This window comes from Humulus lupulus, chromosome X (assembly GCF_963169125.1).
Source record: "Humulus lupulus chromosome X, drHumLupu1.1, whole genome shotgun sequence".
Lineage (NCBI taxonomy): Eukaryota > Viridiplantae > Streptophyta > Magnoliopsida > Rosales > Cannabaceae > Humulus > Humulus lupulus.
The window spans coordinates 128,322,530-128,341,857 of NC_084802.1; positions in this window are offsets into that span (position 1 = coordinate 128,322,530).

Consider the following 19,328-nt stretch of genomic DNA (forward strand, 5'->3'; position numbering starts at 1 on the left):
CAGGCCACCAATATAAAACTTTCTGATCCTTGTACATCTTTGTGGTGCTTGGATGTAGAGAATAAGCGATAGTATGAGATTCATCCAGAATATCCCGTTTGATCCCAGTGTCCATCAGAATGAAAATCCGTTCCTTATATCTTAATGAGCCCATGCCTAACATTGTGTAGTCCTTAGCTACTCCAGCTAGGACATCCCCTCTGATCTTTCTCAACTGTGGGTCGCTTAATTGCTTCTCCTTAAACCTCTCCAAAAGAGTAGACTGCAAGCTGATGTTGGCTAACTGGCCCACCACTAGCTCAATTCCCGCTCTAGTCATATCGTCAACCAATTCCCTGGATATCTGCCTGGCACTACACAACTGTCCCGGACTTTTCTTGCTTAAGGCATCTGCTACCACGTTGGCCTTTCCTGGGTGGTAGAGGATTTCACAATCATAATCCTTCACCAGCTTTAACCAACGTCTTTGCCTCATGTTCAAATCCTTCTGGGCAAAGAAGTATTTCAAACTCTTGTGATTCGTGTATATCTCACACTTCTCACCATATAAATAGTGCCCCCACACCTTCAGTGCAAAAACTATTGCTGCAAGTTCTAGATCATGTGTGGGGTATCTCTGCTCATACTCCTTCAGTTGATGTGATGCATAGGCTATCACCTTCCCTGGCTGCATAAGGATACAACCTAAGCCCTACCTTGAGGCGTCACAATAAACAACAAACTTGTCCTGATCTGTAGGAAGACTGAGAACTGGTGCGGTGATCAAACTCTTCTTCAGTCTCTGGAAACTGTCCTCAAACCTATTTGACCATATGAACCTCTGATTCTTGCATGTCAACTCTATCAACAGTGACGCAATCTTGGAAAACCCTTCCACAAAGCATTTATAATAACCTGCCAATCCCAATAAACTTTTGATCTCTAAAGCATTCTTCGACCTTGGCCAATCTCTTACTGCCTCAATCTTTGCTGGATCCACAATAATCTGATCCTTACTGACTATATGACCTAAGAAAGTTACCTGTGGCAACCAGAACTTGCACTTCCTGAATTTCGCATACAACCTGTATTTTCTCAGCTTCTATAGTACCAATATGAGGTGCTACTCGTGCTCTGTCTCTGACTGGGAGTATACAAGTATATCATTGATAAAGATGATCACAAACCGATCCAAGTAATCTTTGAACACCCTGTTCATCAGATCCATAAATGTTGCTGGGGCATTAGTCAGTCTAAATGATATCACCAAAAACTCATAATGCTCGTACCTGGTGCGAAAAGCTATCTTTGGTATATCCTCCTCCATGATCCTCAGTTGGTGATAACTAGTTCGAAGAACTATCTTGGAGAATATCGTCCTACCCTGTAACTGATCAAACAGGTTATCAATCCTTGACAGAGGATACCTATTCTGGATAGTCAACTTGTTCAGCTCTCTATAATCAATACACATCCTCAGAGAACCACCATTCTTCTTCACGAAGAGAACTGGTGCGCCCCACGGTGAGAAACTGGGCCTGATAAAACCCAAGTCTAGTAATTCCTGTAATTGAACCTTTAGTTCCTTCAACTTTGCTGGAGCCAACCTATAAGGTGTTGGTATTAAATGATCAAATCAAAGGTATGCAGCGGAATATATGGACCCATTTTATAAATATTAATACCAGCCAGGATCATATACATATATAAAGATTAAATCACATACAAATAGATCAAGGATTACCTCTTGTAGCCTATCAAGTTTCCTTGAGTCTTTCTGTATAAGTCAACGATCTTCCTATCTAGTGTTCTGAGATCTCACACCCTGATCTTCTAGACCAATCCTCAAACACACAAGGACGTGTGTGGGCACGTAGGATTCAAAAGTTTGATTTATGTGACTCCCTAGATGTACTCAACACATGAGATCTAGAGATTTTTGACAGAGAGAAGATTTAGAATAGTTTCCAGGTTTAGAGAAAACTATCGATTTAGAGAGAGAGTCTGATCATTCATTCTATTCTGAATATCACTTATATCGGATTTATAAAGATATTTAATCTAATTAAATAATATTTATTTAATTAAAATATAATTCAAATTAAAAATGATTAAATATTTTCATTTAATTATCAATTTAAATCATAATTAAAAAGAATAATTAAATAACTAATTAAACACATTTATTTGAAATTCAAAATTCAAATCCCAGGGATAAAAATCCCTGATGCTAGGCGCCACACACTGTACTGTACATTGTGTGTCGCCCAACCCTATTGGGATTGCCCTAATATTCTCATTTGTTTATTTAATCAACTTTTAAGAAAAGATATTTATTCCAACATAAATATCAGTTAATTCAAAATTAACTTTATCTTCAAATATCAGTTTTAAAATAAATAAATAAATATCATATTATAAATAAGATATTTATTATTATCTCTCTTTATATTAATCCAAACAAGATTAATATTAATTTTAACCTATAGTTTTTCAAAATAAAAACTATATATTTAATTAATTAATTAATTCACAATTAATCAATTATCAATAATTATCAAATAATTATTTCCTTGCCCTGGAAAATTAATTCCTTTGAAATTTAATCATTTCTCTTAACAAATCTTTATTTTGACATCCTTACCCTTGATAGTGTAGGACAGAGGTGATCTAGGGACCATGGACCTATAATACGAAGCTCCAAATAAACTAGATTATTAATTAAACTCTTTAATCTAATAATCTTATTTATTAATGCCATGATTACTCCACTATAAATATGGAAATGCACTCTATGTATTTATAGAACTATATTTACAGAGTTTTCTCTACTAGTCCACTGATATAATCAATAGATGTAGTTCTGTCCTCCATTATTGGTTCGTTAATCAGAGCTGGTCAAAATTACCGTTTTACACTTCTAATTACCTCTTGATCCTTAAGTACCATTAATTTACTAGCGAATAATTAATTAATAATCTAATTATTGATTTGATCTCAATAACTATTCAATTCCAGAATCAACCCTTAAGGGAACCAATATTTGATCCGTTAGGAAAGCATGGATTCCAATATTGTAATTCATGTTCCCAGCCATCCATGATATTGAATCTCCAAAACAAAACTCATTAGCCTCATTATTCTAAGAGACCTTAACGAGTGAATCAATAGATCCAATAAACATAATCTAGAGTTCATGAATACTCAGGATTTAGACCAATCTACAAATGATCATCTATTATGACAAGAATTAAATCTTTACGTCAAATGACAAGTTTATAAAGACAATTAAGCCTCATCGGTCTTGTCATATATAATCTCTATTATATACAATACTTTTACTAAGATGTCTATCCACATCAGTAATTCAAATCTAGATTACTTGCATCTTGTATGCTTAGCAAACCATACTAGTAACCATTCATTAAAGATCCCTTACTTTAAAATGTTATTTACTATTTTATTCATTATATATGATCTTAATTCTCTTGTACTAATACAAAATCATATTCTCATGAATGAATAGGGAATTTTCTTGATATTATTATATAATTAATTCAAACAATAATTATAACAGTCAAATATAATAAAATTGTACTTTTATTTAAAACCAATAAAATGTCTTTACATGCTTTTAGGGCAATAATCCTAATATAAGGTGCCCTAGACACGGGCTCTGTCCCTGGCCCCAATTCAATCACAAGCTCTATCTCCCTGTGTGGAGGTAACCCTGGCAGATCCTTTGGAAACACATCTAGAAATTCATAGACTAATTTGGTATGTCCTGGTCCCACCATACTTGCTAAGAACCCCATGCATCCCACTTGCAATAGGTCTCTAGCTCTACGTACATATATCATAGGTATATGAGGTCCAAGCACAGTGCCAACGAATACAAAGGGATCCTCAGCCTCTGGCTCAAATCTTACCATTTTCTTCGTACAATCTATCGTTGCCCCATACTTCTCCAACTAATCCATACCCAGAATTATGTCAAACTCGGTCATAACCAACTCTCTCAAGTCAACTGGAAACTCCCTGCCTCCACTATCATTGGTAGTGATCTAACCCATCTCCTGGAAACCAGTAACTCCCCAATAGGCAACATAGTACCAAACGCCACAGGATAAAAGTCACACGATCTGCACAATCCATCTATAATCCCACTAGCAACAAAAGAGTGCGTAGCACTCGAATAAATCAAAACAGTATAAAGGGTCCAAGCACTAGAAAGCTGACCTATAACCACCGAGGGACTAGCCTCGACCTCTAACTGGGTCAAGGTGAACTCCCGAGCTAGTGTCAGGCTGTCCACCTTCTTGGGCTCTTCCTTTTTGGCTTTTGGGAAGTCTTTCTTTAAGTATCCCACACTCCTGCAGACGAAGCAGGCCTCGCCCGAAATTCCCCAATATGGCGCCTCCTGTGTCTAGTAAACTCTGGGAATGCCTTCCAAGTCTCACCGCCACCCTGGCGGCCTATCTGTATGCCCCTGGCCTCCTGTTTGGCCTTGAAGCTGAAACTATATGCAGAGTCTTTCTCTTTTGCTCACTAGGGCCTCCGCCTCTACCAAAGCCTGCAAATGGAAGTCTCGGCCTCCTAAAATCCCTTATTGTCGCATTCACACACCAGAACTTGTACTTTGCGCTCTCAGCTATAAGCCCTTTCTCCACAGCCTGTGCATAGGTAGTCACCCCTGGCATAGTAGTAATACGAACATCCCGGGCTATCATGGGCTGTAGCCCATGGAGAAACCATTCTCTCTTGGTCCCATCAGTGGGTACCAGATCACTGAAAAACTTTGCCAATCTATCGAACTTCAAGGCATAATCGGTCCCTGTCATGTTTCCCTGAAGTAACTTGTTGAACTCTTCAGCCTTCGCAACTTTAACTGCATCGTTGTAGTACTTCTTATTGAAAAAAGTTCTTAATTCTGCCCATTCCATAGTGTTTACTGCCTTGGTCTGGGATACAACCTCCCACCATATTCAGACATCTTCCCAAAACATGTAAGTGGCAAATGCCACTCTCTCATTACCACTTACCCTCATAAAATCCAGGAAAGTTGTTATCTGTAACGTCCCAAATTACCTAATAAGGCTTAGGTTCTTGATTAGGGGGCTAGGATGGAAAATTGAAATTATGTATTTATGTGATGTATTGGGGTGTTATTATATGATTCTGGGAGTTATATTATAATATGACTTATTATGCATGTTTAGGTGTATTAAATATGCATGTGGGCACGTTTCTTATCAGAAGTGCAATTTTTGTAATTTGGCCCATTATGGGTACATTTGGCATATATGTGTGAGACCACATTATTATGTGGATATATTTGGGTTACTTGGCACGAGGCGATCCTAGAGAGCAAGTTAGAGGGAAAGTCACAATAGGACCAATACTTGTCTCGGGGTGAGTCAAGGAGTTTATTGGTTGTTTTGCACATTACTGGGATATTGGGTAATGGGAATGAATATTTGAGGATATATTTGGAGTTAGTGAGATCAAGAGGAAATTTTGGGAATTTTGACTATTTTACCCTAAGGGGCATTTTTGGGTCCCCAAGCCTTGGGTTTTACATAAGGGTACTTGAGTTCGAAGTAACCCGACAGAAACAGAAAAGTACGTTCAAACACTTTCTCTCTCTCCCTGTTATCCTTTTTTCTGTTCGTTGCATTTTTTAAGGCAACTCAATTTTTAGGGCTCGGATTCAAGCAAGGTTTGTGTCATAACGATTCTAGGGAAGATTAGAAGCTTGATAGCTGGAGGATTTAACTGGAAAATGACTCAATAAGAGGTAATCCCAGCTTTAAGTTCAAAGTTTTTGAGTTCTTAAGCTTTGATTGGATTTTGTAGTTTTGATGAGTTTTTCTATTAGAATGTAACTAAGTTTTATTGGTTTTGGGAAGTTGAGTTGTTTGGGAAATTTGTTTATGGGATTTGGCTATGTTTGGATAGGTTTATGGAGGTATTTGGCATGAGAAAAACAAAGGAAAAATAGACTTTTCATGTCGATACGCGACCCCGTTCTTGGGGAATCGCGGCCCAAATTGGTCGAAGGAGAAGCAGGTGGCTGTGGTGCTTTTTAGCTACGGTGCATGCTAGGGGGCGCCGTGGTGCTAGTGCAGGCAGGGAAGAGGCTCGGGCCTCTGACTTGAGCGGTCCGCAGCTCAAATGTTTGACAGCCGCGACGCTTAAGGGATTTTGGGCCTTGGGGAGGTTTTGAGTGCGGGAACTCAAACATAAGGGCTCGGGATCAATCCTACTGCTCGGTTTAGTAGGATTCGATGTGCCGGTGGCTAGGACTCGGTCAGGAAGCCCTTATTTACTCATTTTCGATTGGATTATATACTTGGTTGTGACTAGGTTATCACTAGGGGCTTAGGATCAGGATCGGGCTCGAGGTTCGTTCTTATTTTACATTACACTCGGACCTGAGGTAAGAAAACTGCACCCATTATGTGATGTACATGATTAGGGATTGGCCCGAATGCTAAACATAGTCTTGATTAGGGCATGGACCCCTGTAAATGCGCTTGATTATGATTATGCCTGTGATTATTGATTAAGCATGTTGATTACTCTGTGTATGGATATTTTCTATATGATGAATGCCTGCTAGCATTATATAATTGAGAAAGGCTTGACTTATGAGTCAAGGACAGTAATAGCGCTGAGAGCTGGTCGAAAAGCATTGGCTTATGAGTCAAGTAGGCAATTGCGCTGAGCGCTGGTCAAAAAGCATTGACTTATTAGTCAAGGATGATAATAGAGCTGAGCACTGGTCGAAAAGTATTGACTTATGAGTCAAGGGCGGCAATAGCACGCTGAGCGCTGGTCGATATGGTTAGAACTAATCAGAAGCACATTATATGCTTGTCCGACCCAATGGTTCTGTAAAACTAAAGCGCCAGGTACGCTAGGCCAGCTCCAAGGCTGGTTATACAGAGCATATGGCAATGGCCCCCTGGGTCACTTATTAGTCCCAGATCCTAGGGTGTTGAGTCGCATTGTGACTTATTAGTCATGTACTTGGGAAACGAGCCTCGTATGATTCACTTAATCATTTATTTAAGGCATTTGGTCCCATATGACACTGTAGTCATTTATTTGAACGGTGTGCATGCATGAGTAGGGTTATTTCTACTAGGCATGCTTATTATAAGTTGGTAATGTGTTATTAACTGCTTATGAGCATGTTTATGTTTTCTTGTTGGGCTTTGGCTCACGGGTGCTATATGGTGCAGGTAAGGGGAAAGGAAAGCTAGACCATCCATAAGTTGGAGAGCTTAGGTGGCAACATGTACATATGCAGCCACTTGACCACCACGGCCAAGGTTTCTCAGAGGAACTAGGGTTAAACCCTATTTTTGCCGCTTACGTCGGCGGATTGTAACTTTTTAGTTTTAATGACTGTTTTGGAACTGCAAACAACTTTTTAAACATTTCTTATGGGATCCCATGTACAATTCAATGTTTTAATGAAATATCCATTCCTTTTTACCGAATTTTTTTACCCTGGACCATTAAACACATTTAGAAGCAAGTTTATGGCCTAATGACTCATTTAGCGAGTTAAGCACTATTTAAAATACGCAATGTAACGGTCTTGGATAACAAGGGTGTTACATTATCATAGTCATCCACTGTTCAGCCATCAGTGGGTCTGAGCTGCCCTAAAAATCTGGAGGGTGTTGTTTCCTGATCCTCTTATACAGGGGTTACCATCTATCCCCCTACCTAGAGATGTACTACCACTGGTACCTCTTGCTGTGGCACTGCCGGTACTGCAGGCTTTAGGTTCCCTGATGGAACCTGTTGCTGTCTTAAGAGGAAAATCTCATATTCTTGCCTCTGTAACCTAGCTTGCATATCAACAAGCACATGTTGCCATTTTTTTGGAGCTGGCGATGGGGCCTGGCCTTGGTCATTCTCTTCCCTGGCCTGTATCTCTTGGTCAGCTAATCTCTCTGACCTTCGAGGAAGCATAATGATAACTATCCCACTCTATAGTGATCAAAATGGCCGTTAGGTAAGTAATAACTATACCTCTTGCCACCCGATGGTCCAAGACCAAACAAACAAACTGATGCAATGCTAATAAGCATTTCTGGCATTCATAAGCCATTAATGATGCAAACAAGCATATTCAAGCATTTATATATGTATAACAATCTTAATAAGCATGTTCTTTAATCCCTGCCAGTATTAATAGTGCTAATAAACATTTCCTACCTATATGCAATTAACAACGCTAATAAGCATGTTCTTAATCATTCATGCAACAGTCAAGGGCCATGCCCTATCAAAATATCTTATGCTTCCTAAACAGGCATGCAAATAAGGCATTTATATCCTATTTAAGCAGTTAAGCATATAACCACATAAATAGTTACCAAACTCTGAGTCGAGCTTATCTTTAGTGGCGAGTGTACATGGCCAACCAATCTTCAGGAACCCTTAAATCTTGGCAACTCTGATACCAAGTTGTAACATCCTCCTAATCTAGGACCGTTACATTGTATACTTTAAATAGTTTCAGACATGCTAATCAAGTTACTTGGTCATAAACATGTAACTAAGGTTAATGTCAATGGTTAGGGTTAAATATTTTGGTCAAAGGAACATTGGCTTTTCATTTGAACATTTCATACGTACATGGGATCCCAAAATATTACAAACAAATGTTTAAAAGGGTGTATACACATCAAAAGTTACAGCCAGCCGACCTAAGCAGCAAAATAAGGGATACAACCCTAGTTCCTCTGATATACCCTCGGCCGTGGTGGACGAGCAGCCGCATATCTACACGCTGCCACCGATGCTCTCCAACTCACCAACTCATAGATGGTCTAGCTTTCCTTTCCCATTACCTGTACCACATAGCACTCGTGAGCCAAGGCTCAACAAGAAAACTTAAACATATGCATGATCAGTAAATAATAATTCCCAAATACATGCCCAACAGTAATAACCTACTCATGCATGCATACAATGACAAATAAATGATCATTGGACCATTCTGGGCCCGCTGCCCTGAATAGTTGACCATAAAGTTAACTCGATGCCCTATGCCCTAGCTATGTGATCATAGAGTCACCTGGGACCCTTGCCCTTAGCTCTGAGTAACTAACCATAGAGATAGCCAAGAAGTTTGTTTTTCCAATGACCATAGGGTCAGGCAATGTAATAGTACGTCCTTGATTGGGCCTAAGCCTCTCGACCAGCGTGCAATGCACTATTTTCGCCCTTGACTAATAAGTCAAAGCTTTAATCAGACATGTAGATGACCAAACAAATAGATACAGATACATATACGCACTAGGGCCGAGCATAAAATCCAAAAAATGAAAAAACCAAGCATACCGACCTTTTGAACACCGAAAAAACCAAAACCAATTAAACCGAACACCAAAAAAACCGTTAATGACGTAAACCGCCACTGTTCAGTTTGTTTGAAAATTTTGGGTGCACCAACCAATTTGATAATGTATTGTGGTTTGAGGTCAAGCTTATGGACTTTTAATTATGTTTCAAACTTTCAAATTTGTGAATGTAACTATGTTCTATGTATTTATGTTTCAAAAAAGCACAAAATGAATTCCAACAATCAAAATTTTTTATTTATTTTTTAACTCAAACTTTCTCAAAATTTATGAAAATATAATTAAAAAAATATTAACATCGGCTTGGTTGGTTTAACCGACCAAACTGCGATCAAACACACTCGATTTTTTTTCTGTAATAGGTTTGGTCGGTCGGTTTTTGGATCGCACCAATTCGAACCGAAGGGAAAATTATGGATTTAAGAATATGAAAAAACTGCCCAAACCGACCGATGCTCAACCCTAATAAGCACATTTCAGACAATAAAAGCATTCATACCTAAAAATCATGGTATCTTAACCAAAGAAACATAAACACAGTAATAACCATGTTCCTTAATGGGGTCGGACCCTGCCTATGCAAACAAGGAAAGTATTCATTAAATAGTTATCCAGACGTACCAGCCCCATACTGTCAAGAATGGAACTGATCATGGCCATCCATTGCTCAGCTCTGAATGGATCTAGGCCTCCCTCGAAGACTGGAGGGTAATATTCCTGGAATCTTCTACAGAGAAATTCCCATCTGTTCTCAACCCTAGGCTGAGGCAAAGCTGATGCCACTCCTGGCATAACCAAGGAAGAAGTGCTCCCCAACAGACTTCGCTGTTGCTTTAGACACATGATCTCTTCCTCATGCCTCTGCAATCGTGATTGCAACTCTGTGAACATCTATTGAAAAATCTGAGGGGCAGATGAAGAACTCAACCACTGGCTGAAACTCCCAGCCTCTGTATAACCACCACCAGGCCTCATTATCTGCCTTGGCTATAAACCTGCTGTTTGAATCTGCAGTCAATAACTTGACCCATTAATCATGATGAACATATCAAGAGTTTTTTTTCCCATGCGATCAATCTTACCACACCACAATCTTAAACCACTTGCAGTGCCAAAACATGCCCATGGTATTCATATATCAATCATAATCCCTTCTCTACCAACATTCATACCATGCCTCAAACTCCCGCATGCAAATGTTACAATTATATATTCATGGAGCAGGTAATCATATGATCACAATCATTTACATACTCAGGGAGCATATAATCATATAGTCAAGAGCCAGGCTCTATCAGAATCTAGGTCTCCCTAATACAATGCGCAGGTAAAGCATTTACATTCTATTTAAGCAGTTAAGCACATAACTACCAAAATAGTTACCATTCCCTGAGTGAATCTATCTTCAGTGACGAGTGTACATGTCCAGCTTGTCTTCAGGAACCCATAAACCTTGACAGGCTCTGATACCAAATTGTAACACCCTAAACTCCAGGGACCGTTACGGTGCACATTGTAAACAGTGCTAAACTCGCTAATCGAGTCATTTGGCCATAAACGTGTAACTAAGTATGATTAGCAGTTTAGGGATTAAAAATTTCTGTTAAGATAACGTTTCACTAGAACGTTTACTGTATACATTGGGATCCCAAAAATATAATTTAAAGGTTTATTACAACAAAATATTTACAACCAGCCGATCTAAGCAGCAAAATAGGGTTTAACCCTAGTTCCTCTCCTTCAAACCTCGGCCGTGGCGGTCAAGCAGCTGCATATGAACACATCGTCACCTAAGCCCTCCAACTCAAGGATGGTCCAACTTTCTTTTGCCTTTACCTGCACCACATAACACTCGTGAGCCGAGGCCCAGCAAGAAAACTCAATATGCTCATGAAAAATCATATTATGCTATCAAATCATATCTGGCATGCCTAGCAAACATATCTTTATTTAAGCATGCAAATAAGTTCAAACAATGCTGGGGTATCCAGGATAAGAAATCATGCCCTTCTGATTGGATGACTATCAAGTCAATCCTAATCAGATGAGTGTTTCGACACTTGAGGTTATGGTAAACCATACTGAGTGACCAACAAGCAAGTCACTACAGGCTCAGCACCCAAAGCCATGCATATGATGATCAAAATGATCGTACAGAGCTTATAGCCCTGAACAGATGAGTGAATATCACTTTGAGGTTCTGTTAACCATACTGAGTGACTGACAAGAAAGTCACTATGGGGCTCGGTGCCCATAGCCGTGTAACGAAACCGTTACTTGGGCTTTCCTGCAATGGCTCTAATCAGATGAGTGACTGATGGGTAGTCACTAGCTTAAACAGATGAGTGACTGATGAGTAAGTCACTAGCTTAATCAGATGAGTGACTGAAGAGTAAGTCACTAGCTTAAACAGATGAGTGACTGATGGGTAAGTCCCACGAGCGCTTTTAGTTTTCATCGAACTTGAGGTCGGTCCAGCATTAATGCTCTTGTTGAGTCATCTAATGCAGATGTCGATTAGATCTAATCTTTTATTGGCTCTGCGTTCATGACGCTTATGCCATTATTGGCTCCCAAGTCGGTAACACACGACCAATGCAAAATCTAAATGATCAGGGTCATGCACAAGTAAACAATGCTACCAACATATATCATATGTCTAATATCCAAATACAGGGCATTCATCATGCACAAGTAAGCAATGCTACCAACAATTATTAGGACAATCAAGATCGTGCATAAACACAGAGGCTCAAGCTCTGAACAATCTCATATTCAATATTCATGGCATGCCCTAATCACTTGTTTCTCGTGCATCACATGCATCATATTTAAACATCCAACATGCATCAAGAATAACCATGCATGTCACATATGGGGTGCAGTTTTCTTACCTTTGGTCCAAGCATAGGTTACCAATAAATGAGCCATAAGCATGATCCCGATTCCAAGCCTCTAGTGATAACCTAGTCACAACCAAAAATGGTGATCCAATGAGTTCAAGTTCTAAAACCAATCCCGGAACCAAGACCTAGCCTCCAGGACATCAAACCCCACCAATTCGGGTAGTAGGATTGATCCCGAGGCCTAAAACCAAGTTCCCAAGGCCAAAACACTCAAACGGGCTCAAACCTGTCAAAGGGCTGCGGCCCTAGAACCTTGAGCCACGACCCCCAGCCTCATCAGGAGCAAGGGCCGCGGCGCCCCACACATAGGGCCGCGGCGCCCAGCAAGGCCAGCAAGCCCCCACCACCTTCTTCAAACCAGGGCCGCGGCCCAACTTCGGGCCAGCCATTTTTCTCCATTTTCAACCTTTTAAAACATCCCAAAAACATACCTAAACACCCCCAAATCAAAAAATCAAAGTTCCCAAACATCCCCATGTTCCAAAGCCCATAAAACCCAAGCTTCAATTCTAACAAAAACTCATCAAAACACAAAATCCAATTCAAGCTTAATAACTTTAAAAACTTAAAAACTTGAATTACCTCCAATTGAGTTGTTTCAAACTAAATCCTTCAGCTAATAAGCTTCTAATCTTCCCTAGGATCGCTATGCCTCGATCCTTGCTTGAATCCGATTCCTAGAACTCAAGTTACCTTCGAAAATGCGATCCGGAAACAAAAAGGAAACTTAGAGGGAGAGAGAACGTACAGAACGTTCTTTTATTCATCTAAAAGGTTACTTCAAGCTTAAGTAGCCTAAACCAAATCCTAATGCTCGGGGTCCCGAAAACACCCCCAGGGACAAAATAGTCAAAACCTCCAGAATTTCCCCCTGATCTTACTAACTCCCAATTTATCACCAAATATTAATTCCCGTTACCCAATAACCCGGTGATACTCTAATTACCCTTTGACTCACTCCAAGTCAAGAATAAATCTCGTTGTGACTTTCCCACTAGCTTACCTCCTAGGATCATCTTGTGCTGAGTAACCCTGGCATAACCAAACAATAATAAAACACCACACACATATCACATATAAGCCAAATATGCCCAAAATGGCCAAAATATGAAAATCGCTCAATTATTCAAAAATGAGTTCACATGCATATTTAATACACCTAAACATGCATATTATCATTTAATAACACAATAAATCAATTATGGCCCTCCCGACCTCCTAATTAAGGTCCTAAACCTTATTAGGAAATTTGGGGCATTACAGAGAAGGAAGAGAAGAGAAGAGAGAAGAAGAGCTGAGGTTAGTTTGTGTTTTGTTCCTCTGTTTTTCATTAACTTAGTCTAATCCTAGCCAGTTAATTCAATCCCGAGGCTCGGGGTACCGGAAACGTCCCCGAGGGCAAAACGGTAAATTTCCCCAATATTCCCGCCTAAGCTTTCTATCCTCAAATATATCTCCATATATTTATTTACATAACCCAATAGTCTAAATAACTACCCGATACCTAAGATACCCCTGACTTATCCAAAGTCAAATATTATTAAGCGCTGTTGTGACTTTTCCCGCTATCTGGCTCCCTAGGAACGCCTCAAGTTGCTCACTGCTAATCTACCCACATAATAATGTGGTTCTCACAGATATAACATTTAACCACATTTACATTCATATAATCATACAAGCATGCATTAAATCAATAAATTCACTCACAAGTCAATTATGCCTTCCTAGCACACTAATCAGGGTCCTTAAGCCATATTAGTGATTTTGGGTTGTTACAACTATCCCCTCCTACTGAGAATTTCGTCCTCAAACTTTACCTGAATAGCTCGGGATATTGATCCCGCATCGCTGAATCTAACTCCCAGGTCGCTTCCTCGACCTTGCTATTTCTCAACAACACCTTAACTAACTGAATTGTCTTATTCCGTAAAACTTTTTCCTTCCGATCCAGAATCTGAACTGGTCGCTCCTCATAGGACAAATCTGTCTGTAAGTCTAAGTCCTCATACTTCAGCACATGCGTTGTATCTGAAACATACTTCCGCAACATGGAGACATGGAATACATCGTGAACCCCTGACGGTGACGGTAGCAAGGCCAACCTATAAGCCACTTGTCCAATCCTCTCCAGGATCTCGAAAGGTCCAACAAACCGAGGGCTCAGCTTGCCCTTTACTCCAAATCTTCTTACCCCTCTCAATGGTGAGACTCGCAGAAAAAAATTGTCCCCAACTTGGAACTCCACATTCCTACGCTTAGGATCAACATAGCTTTTCTGTTTACTCTATGACGCAAGCATTCTGGCTCGAATCTTCTCATTAGCCTCATTAGCCTTCTGCACCATATCTGGCCCTAAGTACCTCCTCTCACCCATCTCATCCCAATGAATGGGTGATCTACATTTTCTCCCATATAACATTTCATAAGGAGCCACTCCAGTCGTGGATTGATAACTGTTGTTATACGAGAACTCGATCAATGGAAGATACCTACTCCAAGATCCCTCGAAATCAATCACACACGCCCTAAGCATGTCCTCCAATACCTAAATCGTCCTCTCAGACTGTCCATTAGTCTGAGGATGAAGAGTTGTGCTAAACTTCAACTGAGTCCCCATAGCTCTCTATAGAGCTCCCCAAAACTTAGAGATACAAATAGGATCTCGATCAGACACAATAGACTTTGGAACCCCATGGAGACGAACTATCTCCCTCACATACAACTCTGCATACTGTTCCACTGTATAGGTTGACTTCATTGGTAGAAAATGAGCTGACTTGGTGTATCTGTCTACTATCACCCACACCAAGTCATAAAGTCCCACTGACCTGGGTAGTCCTCCCACAAAATCCATCGTAATGTCCTCCCACTTCCATACTGGGATAACCAAAGGCTGAAGCAACCCCGCTGGTCGCTGATGCTCGGCCTTTACCTACTGACATGTTAAACATCTAGACACATACTCTACCACATCCTTCTTCATCCCGGGCAACCAGTATAATGTTCGTAGATCTTGGTACATCTTCGTGGTACCCAGATGAAGCGAGTATGGCGTAGTGTGAGACTCATCCAGTATCTCTCGTCTGATCCCCTCATCTGATGGAACACAAATCCGCCCCTGATATCAAAGCTTACCAGTCTCAGAGACGGAATAATCCTTAGCTATCCCCGCTAAAACATGCTGCCTAACTTCCTGCAACTGTGCATCCACCAATTGACCCTCCTTGACCCGCTCTAGCAGGGTCGACTGCAAGGTAATATTAGCTAACTGGCCTACCACCAGTTCTATCTTTGCCCTGGCCATTTCATCTGCTAACTCCCTCGAGATCTGGGTGGAACTATACAACTGCCCTGGGCCCCTCCAGCTCAATGCTTCCACCACCACGTTAGCTTTCCCCGGGTGGTATAGGATATCGCAGTCATAATACTTAACCAACTCTAACCAACGCCTCTGTCTCATGTTCAGATCCTTCTGAGTGAAGAAATATTTCAAACACTTGTGGTCAGTGTATATCTCGCACTTCTCCCAATACAGGTAATGCCGCCAAACCTTCAGTGCGAATACCACTGCCGCCAGTTCCAAATCATGAGTAGGATACCGCTGCTCATACTCCGTCAGCTCCCGCGATGCATAGGCTATAACTTTTTCATTCTGCATCAGCACGCAGCCTAGACCCATGCTTGATGCATCACAGTAGACTACAAACTTTCCTTCCACCGAAGGAAGACTCAACACAGGTGCAGAAGTAAGTCGTCGCTTCAACTCTTGGAAACTGTTCTCACACTTCTCTGACCAAACAAACTTCTGATTCTTCCTCGTCAATTTTGTCATCGGTGAAGAAATCTTTGAAAACCCCTCTACGAACCATCTGTAATAACCTGCCAACCCAAGGAAACTCCGCACCTCCGAGGCGTTCTTTGGCCTCGGCCAATCTCTTACTGCTTCTACCTTGGAAGGATCCACCTTAATCCCTTCTACTCCAACTATATGCCCAAGAAAAGTCACCTTCGGCAACTAAAACTCACACTTCTTAAACTTGGCGTACAACTGATTCTCCCTGAACCTCTGTAAACCTATCGAAGATGTTGCTCATGCTCTGCCTCTGAACTTGAGTATACTAGAATGTCGTCGATGAAAACAATGACAAACTGATCCAAGAAGTCCTTGGACACCCTGTTCATCAAATCCATAAAAGCTGTCGGGGCATTGGTCAAACCAAAAGACATGACCAAGAACTCATAGTGCCCATATCGCGTCCGGAAGGCTGTCTTTGGTATATCCTCATCTTTGATCCTCAGCTGGTGATAACCAGATCATAGATCAATCTTTGAGAACACCATCTTTACCTGCAGCTGATCGAACAAGTCATCAATCCTTGGTAGAGGGTACTTATTCTTTATGGTCAACTTGTTTAATTCTCGGTGGTCTATACACATCCTCTACGTCCCGTCCTTCTTCTTAACAAATAATATTGGAGAGCCCCATGGTGAGTAACTAGGTCTGATGAGTCCCAAATCTAGAAGCTCCTGCAACTGTATGTTTAATTCATTCAACTCAGCTGGTGCAATTCTGTATGGTGTCCTTGATACTGGTTCTGTTCCAGGTGCTAACTCAATCTCAAACTGGATCTCCCTGCGCGGTGGCAACCCTGGCAGATCCTCAAGAAATACGTCCAAAAACTCACACACCAATCTGGTCTCCCCCAGCCCTGTTGGCAGAACCCTAGTAGCATCCACTACACTGGCCAGAAAACCTATGCATCCTCCCTGCAACAAGTCTCTGGCTCTCAATGCTGAAATCATGGGTGCGTGGGGTCCACATACTGTACCCAATAAAACAAAAGGATCCTCGCCCTCAGGCTCAAAAGCCACCATCTTCTTCCTGCAGTCAATAGTAGCCCCATATCTAACCAACCAGTCCATCCCCAGAATCATGTCATAATCCTCCATGTCTAACTCAATCAAGTCCACCGAAAGTTCCCTACTATCAACCATCACTGGCAGTGCCATAATCCATCTCCTAGAGATTTCTAGTTCCCCTGTAGGAAATAAAGTTCCAAACCCCGCAGTCCGGTATTCACTAGGTCTACACAATCTATCAATCACTTTACTAGAAACAAAGGAATGTGTAGCACCAGAATCAATCAATACAGTAAAAGGAGAGCCAGCACTAGAAAGCTGACCTATCACTACAGAAGGACTAGCCTTGGCCTCTGCCTGCATCAAAGTGAATACTCGAGCTGGAGTTAAGCTATCCACTTTCCCTGCTTCACCATTCTTCACTATTGGGCAGTCTTTCCTGAGATGCCCCACTGTTCCACACACAAAGCAAGCCTTGTCTCGACACGTGCCCAGATGGCGTCTTCTACACCTCGGGCACTCCGGATAGGTCCGTCATGCCTCGCCGCCACCCTGTTCACCCCGAACCCTCATATCAGGACCAGCAGCGGTCGAAGTATCAGGAGCCTTTCTCTTGAAGCCTCCGCCCCTACCTGTCCCTGAATAAGGAGGCACCACTCTGCGGCCCTTGCGCCTCACCGCACTTTCCCTCCAAATCTTGTTCTCCATTTCCTCAGCAGTAAAAGCCTTCTCAACGGCCTGGGCATAAGTTGTTCCTCCAGGTACCGTTGTAATCCTGACATCCCGGGCTGTCATAGCATTAAGCTCCCTGATGAATCTATCTTGCCTAGCAGCATCAGTAGGCACAAGATCTGGTGCAAACTTCACAAGCCTGTCAAATTTTAGGGCATATTCATTAACAATCATATTGCCCTGCACCAAACCCACGAACTCATTAACTTTTGCTGCTCTGACAACAACATTGTAGTATTTCTGACTGAACAAGTCTCTGAAGCCTTCCCAAGTCAAAGCGGTAACATCTCTGGTCTGCGATGCCACTTCCCACCAAATGCGGGCATCCTTGCTCAACATATACGTGGCATAGGCCACTCTGTCATGCCCCCCTATCCTCGTGAAATCCAGGATAGTAGTAATCATAGTCAGCCATTGCTCGTCCTTTAGTGGATCAGGTCCCCCGTCAAAGATTGGAGGTTGCAGCTTCCTAAACTGCTCATATAACAGCTCCCACCTGTTCCCAACCTCCCCAGACTGTACAGCTGGTACCATTACTGGTGGTACAATAGGGGCAGCGCTCCCTGATGGAGCCTGCTGTCGCAGTAGGCGAATCTGCTCATCCTGGCTCTGCAATCGAGCCTGCATATTTGCCATGAGTTTCTGCCAGTTCTCAGGGACTGGCGGAGGAATCTGGCCCTGGTCATCATCCCCGGTCCCAGACCTAGTGCCGGCTAGTCGCGTAGAATTTCTTGGACGCATAGCTATCCAAGTCAATCTGCAATCAACGGCTCGGCAGTCAGACCATGACGACAGGATAAAAACTTCTCCAAAGTTCACCAATGGTTCATAACCAATCACAAACAATCAACATATAGGCATTTATCCACATGCACCGACTGCTAATAAGCATGCCCCAATCTTATCACACAATAGCTATGAATCAAGCATTCATCCATACACAATATTCAATTTAATTATCCAAATATTCATTTACATGCACGACGATGCTAATAAACATGCCTCAATATTCTCACACAACAGTCAAGGGCCAGGCCCTATCAGTATCTCATGCTTCCTATTAATCCAATATATAACAGTATTCATAACTCATTCCAGGCATATATGCGTATAAGCACATATACACATTACAAATACCTGAATTGAGCTTGTCTCTAGTAGCGAATGTACATGTCAAGTCGTTCTTCAGGAACCCTTAAACCTAGGACACTCTGATACCAAGTTGTAACACCCTGGATAGACAAGACCGCTACATTGTGTACTTATAAAGGTGTAGGACTTGCTAATCCAGTCATTAATTTAAAAACGTGTCACTAAACATGTATGAGCTAGGGTTAAAAAGGTTTTGGTCTCAAAAGTTTCACTTTATATAATTAAATAGTTTTATACACAGGATCCCAAAAAGAGGTTGGGTTTAAAAGTTGATTTACAGAATCTCCAAAACACAGACAACTATCAGCCACAC